Source organism: Odontesthes bonariensis, chromosome 1 (genome assembly GCF_027942865.1).
Source record: "Odontesthes bonariensis isolate fOdoBon6 chromosome 1, fOdoBon6.hap1, whole genome shotgun sequence".
NCBI lineage: Eukaryota > Metazoa > Chordata > Actinopteri > Atheriniformes > Atherinopsidae > Odontesthes > Odontesthes bonariensis.
The window spans coordinates 23,381,565-23,387,564 of record NC_134506.1 but is presented as its reverse complement, the minus strand read 5'-3'; the positions used below and the strand labels follow the sequence as shown (position 1 = coordinate 23,387,564).

Below are 6,000 nucleotides of genomic sequence, written 5' to 3'. Positions count from 1 at the left end.
CAAGGTCACGCTTTCAAGGGTGATCATGGGAATTAGAGTTTACTATTGTAAAAAAAAAAAATTACCAAGAGGGAACCTGAAGGAGGAATGGTTTTAAAAATCATGTCAGGACAAGCTTTTGATTTTTGATTTTTTTTGCTGCCTCTGACTAAACTCTATCTGATACTCTGTTGGACATGAATTTCATACTGAGTCCCCCTTACCCTGCTGCACCCATGTCCATTTTATGCTCCGATTTCATGAAAATAAACATACCAAGGTCTTTTTCATAGTTGAAAATCTAATATTCGTAAAATATCCTTTCTATGATTTGATTTGATAAGTGAAAATTCCGTACAATATAATTACATATTATTCAAAGAGACACAATAAGGAAGGTACACTTTAAAAGGAAAGTAGTCATAGAAGAAACGAAAAGGCTTTTTTTTCTTGGCAAATTATCTTTTTTAAATTAATAGTTAATATTTCAGTATTGTTATATATTTTTAATTCACCCTTTGCATTTTTGCAAATATAATGTATCCTTCCACATTCATTTCTCTGCTCAGCCTTGATGAGCACTTCAAATGTGAATTAAAGCATTCCATTTTTAAGAGGAAAATGAGTAATAATTCAAAGATATTAATAAAACATAATAATGCTATTCAAGAAAATTGAAAGTTGAAAAACAGAGGAGAGGAGAGGAGAGGGAAACATTAACTCTTAGAGTGTTTAGTGATGTTTTATGGTTGCGTGTCTGGAATATAATGTACACAGAGTGACTAGCGGAGCACTGGAGGGCAGGTTTATGTCTCATTGGTGGGACAGTGTGATGAGGTCAAGGAAAGCACACGACTTGTTGGGTGAATGAGGCTATTTAGTTTAACCAAACCTCTCATTAATGCGCATTATCTTGTTTATATAATCTCCTTTTCTTTTGTGACTTGTAACATGGCGAGGCAGGCAGCGTTCAGAGGTGAGGCAGACAGGCCGAGGTGTGCAGCAGGAAGGATCACAGGAGTGGGAGGATCACAGGTTTCTTTTTCTTTCATTCATTCTTTCTCTTGCTCATAAGTTATGACTTTCTTCTCCGTTCACTTCGTCTCTCTCAATTTGAGATGGTTGAGCAAAGGAAATGAAATTTCTTTTTTCTTAGGGAAGCGTTTAAAAATAATATTAGAAGTTCTCGTGATTATGATAGTATTAAAATGATTGAGATGGACTGTTAATGCCAATGGAGTCATTTTCCAGTTCTACTTAAGCCCTAATGGAAGTGATAAAATGGTCTGACTGGGCCTTGGGTCACATCATTTTCTTTTGCAGGTGCAGCAGATAGGCATCCTGTGGCTGGGGATCAAGCTGTTAACTGGCATCTATGGGCACAGACAGCTGGAGATAGAATTAAACTTCTGTCAAATAAAGTGCAGCACAGTGAGTGCCACTTGGATTGTCAAAAGTTGTGCAAGCAGTCATCTTTGCATGTCTTAAAATTGAGTAATTATGCATTTATTATTCCCTAAATGTGCCTCCGTTTAAATCTTTAAAGGAATCTTTAAATGTGTTCATGACTGGGATATTGACCATTATTTCCCCAGCAGAGGCTACAGCAGCCCACATATGAGTGATGTTCCTAGATGGTTGTGTTTCTGTTGTTCTGTTTCTCCTGCTGTGGGAGAAAAGCAAGGCCGATAGTGCTGACAGAGTCTTGAGGGTCCACTCTGCAGTCATGACTCCTGCCTGGCTGTTTGCCCCCATGGGTGCATATTGCACGAGCCTGTTGACCAGTAGGGCAACTCCAGCTTACGCAGCCATTTCCAGCCCCCATCCCCTTTCTGTGTGTGATTCCAGGCCTCAAACGCCTCAACTCTTGTCAATTCTTATTCTGTCTTGAGCTGAGTATCTAATAACTGGAGCACACTCATTATGTATTAATTATTATTCAGATTATTTTTCAGTAAAAAAAAAAAAAAGGAAAGAAACACAAACAAAAACACTTTTTTTTGTTTTTATTTTTTTCCTCAACATTTTTATCGTCTAAAACATGCACCAATATAACGAGTTGAGTGAGTGTTTTATTTATTTTAAATTTTTCCAGTATTGTTTCAGTATGAGACCCAAACGTGCATTTTTCAATCCGTGCAAACTTGGGAAACTGCTTGAATTCCTGTTTGGTTAGATGTAATCTTATTAGAGGGCTATTTTAAACTGTTTTTCATCAGAGAAAAATTCAAAAGCTTTCCAAAAGGTCAAAAGTTGTATTAGGGCTTTGCTTTAATCTTCCTGAATATTTATAAATCGTTGCTAAAATAGAAACATTGTAGATTTGTACTTTTTTATATATATATGTATATATATATTTTTTAAAAAACTGGTTGTGAGTATGTTCTTTTAGTTTATCTTATTGACTAACACTTGGCTCATGACCCTGATTAATCTTTAACTAATTGATCATGTAGATCATAATATTTTCTATATCAGCCTGCCAGGCATTTCAGCCTCTAGACTGGGGGTGTGTCAGTCAACCTGAATAATGTAATTACATCACATCCAAGAAAATAAGGGTAGTGTGGTTTTAAAAAAGAAATCATTTGAATATTTAGAATTTTTGTTAGGGTTTCAGTTAAATAAAAATATTCTTTACATTTTGAGAAGCTCAAATGGAAAAAAAAGATTTTAGTTTTTAATTATCGTTTTCATAAACAAAGATTTTATTCATCTTGTCAAAGTTTGTAAATAATTAACAATGGTGAGATTAGAGTCTCTGTGAGCTGTGTTTGAATTTATTAATTTTTATGTAATTCCTACCCAATCCAGACTGCTTTTATTGTTTCAGCATTAATGAAAGTGCTGTCCTCACAAGTAAACTGAAAAAAACAAACAAATAATACATCATGAAATAGTTATTTGAATTTTCTAATATTGTCTACTTTAGTCTTTCCCTTTACCTTGTTTTTCTCTGTCAGTCAGTCAGTCAGTCACAAACATACACACAGAAACACACACACACACACACACACACACACACACACACACACACGTACACATGAACACAAATACACAGTACTATAAGCCATTTTGATGAAAAAATGAGGGGCAGTGTGATTTGGGACAGCTTGCAGCCAGCAGTGATGTCATTAAGCAGCACCTTGGATGATAAGGCAATCCCAGCCACTGAATAAATAAATATATTAGAATCATATCTTATGAATTCTTTTCACCTCCCTTCAGACCCCCGCTATCCCAAATCCTGACCCCTCATCCCTGCCCCCTTCTGCCCACCATCCCAGCCTCCCATAAACACAAGTATCGCAAATGCACCCCTTCGCTGCTGAGGCAGTCGCAACCACTGCTCCCTCCCCCCGTGTGTCCACCGGCATATTGGGTGCGTGTGTGTTAGGGGCTGGGTGGGGGGGGCGAATGCAGCTTTGTAATAAATAATGCATTTTACTAATACGCATTCAGGTGGAGTCGGTCTTTGGCCCCGTCTCATGCACATCCACAGAGAAGAGAAATATAGAATCCAAGAAGGGGAAGGCTGTACTCCTGAACTGGAATCAGTGACGGCTCGATAATAGGCTAAAACAACGAGTATGAGCGCGAAAGAGTGAGAGAGGGAGAGAGTGATGAGAGAGGGGGAACAGAGAAAGAAAAGAGGGGGAGGAAGAGAGAGGGAGAGAGTGGCAAGCATATTATAACTCATCCATGTGGATCACCCTAGTAGATTGGGAGCAATCCCTTGTTGAAATTGTCTTCTAAACACTTAGAGAGAAGGAGACAGAACGGAGCGACCAGCCCATCTCAGTGTGCCTGTGTGTGTACTCTCACACTGCCTGCTATCCCAGCCAAGGTAGAGAGACCTCTGACTGACTGCCTGCATGTGTGTGTATATTTCACTTTTCTCCTGTGTGTGTGTGTGCGTGTGTGTGTGTAGCCTATCTTGTCAACCAGCCAGCTAGTGAGTCTGTGCATGTTTGAGTGAGAGGGAGAGAAAGATATGTGCGTGTGTGTGTGTGCATGTTATGCACCCTGGATGTTGCCTTGTGCTTTAAACAGCTGCCTACAAGCCCAGGTAGTGTGCGCCGGCTTCTAAATAAGCAGCACATTCACCGTCCCCTTCAGGACGGGAGGCAAAGCTGCAGAGTGTGAAATCAGACTAATACAGTGGCGTTGGGCTGAGCAGGAGCAGGAGGAAGCTCCTGCATGACTTACTTAGACTATAGGTTTAGAGGACAAGAACCAGCAGAAGAAAACAGGGGATTGGAGGTGAAAGACAAAAAGGAAAAAGAAAGACATTAAGGTTAGTAAAATGTTTTCATTTCTGCTCTGTCTATTTTTACTTTTAGCCTTCAGGACTCTGAGTACAGTTATAGTGTGCAGCTGAGACTGAGCCTGTGACTGTTCTGATTTGCTGCAGAAAGTATTGATTCTTTTGTAAGTTTGTGGGCAGCGTACTCTTTTTGATCTTGCCAGGTGAGAGCAGATAGAAACACTGGGGGGGGGGGGCTGGCATAGAGTGGCCCAACTCCATACTTGGTATTTATGTGTTTCAGGGTGTGCAGTCCCCTTTTGTTTACATAACTTTATCTCTCGGTGTCAAGATTTAGTTAACTGTACAATATGTACAGCCTACAGTATGTCTTAAAAGCAAATGAGCTTTGTTTGTTTTGTAACAGAAAACTCCAGTGTGTGCATGTGTGTGCTGATAGGGCTAGAAGTTCTGTTCAGTGCTCCAGGAGTGGACTAGATCAGACCATAATGAATGAAAGGGGTTGTTATAAGATAAAAAGAAAAGAAAGTAAATGACTTTTCAGCTACAGTTTGTGTGGATGGCATAAAGAGAAGATGCCATTCAGAAACAGAGAGCGTAAGCTCCGAGCACGGCGAACAGTCACTGTGTCATGTGGTGACGTGTTACCCAATCACAGTCAGTGTGTACAGGTGCAAAAAAAGATCATGTGACCGTGGTGCACACACAAGATGGTGTCCACAGCTTCATGACAGAAAGTTCTGCTTTCAATACCATGATGCAGTTTTTAAAGTTTTTTTTCATACACTATATAAACATTTAAAGAGTTAGTCTCACAATTGACAAAAAGTGTTGAGAATTTTTAAGAAGTTGTGAGATTTCATGTCAGGATCTGTGGAGCAGAAGTTTGTGAAACGATGGTGTTTGACTCTCGACGTGGCACAGTTGAAAAAAGAGTCTGGCAGGGGATGTTTCTGTCTAAAAGCACATTGTGAGCAGGTGTGAAATACTGGATGTGCAGGTATGTGTCAGCATGTAGATGTGTTTAGCCACACACTAGCAAAGGAAAAGTGAAAAAGTGTGGACTACCAAATTGTCAGCAATACTAAAGACATCAACACAAAAATTTCAGCCATCCATCACAGCTGTCGGCCTGTTTCTGTGGCGACAGTGATTTATTCCAGGGCCGAAATCATTTGGAGTCTCTCTCTCTCACACTAACTCACTGGCTTACTCACATTCACTGACACACACACACACACGCACACACACACACACACACACACACACACACACACACACACACGCACACACACACACACACACACGCACACACTCCTGTATACCATGCACAGCAGCTCTTCCAGTGTTAATAAGTGTAGATTTTTTTTCCAGTTGCAACTATTTGGAGTTGACGAGCATTGACTGGAGAATTATCTGTCCACTTACTGAGCTGCTATGGCTCAGGGGCAGGTGTTCAAAATATCAGCTATGTTTTATTCGGGTGAGTCTTGGCTTTCACAGTGTTTATTTTTTTTGTTGTACTTTCAAAGAAATATCCGCCCTGATAGTTTTGACAGAATGGAAGGACACTTAATCAGAGGAATCACAGTACATACTGACAGGCATTTAAAATTTCTCTTTTATGGAGGTATATTCATAACAACCACACTTTTGTTCGCTCTTTAATATACTGTAGATGAAATGGGAAAAAAAACACCTTTAATCATAACACAATATAATTCAATAGCACCACGAGAGAGGACGGTTGTTTT

General features: G+C 39.6%; 1 protein-coding gene across 1 annotated transcript in view; it reads left to right on the top strand.

Moving 5' to 3' along the window:
* Positions 1-4,066: 4,066 nt before the first annotated feature.
* Positions 4,067-6,000, top strand: part of zfhx3b (zinc finger homeobox 3b) — a 208,470-nt gene continuing 206,536 nt past the window's right edge. The window contains exon 1 of the mRNA XM_075460829.1: positions 4,067-4,276. The gene's annotated coding sequence lies outside the window, so the exon portion shown is untranslated. The remainder of the gene's footprint in view (positions 4,277-6,000) is intronic.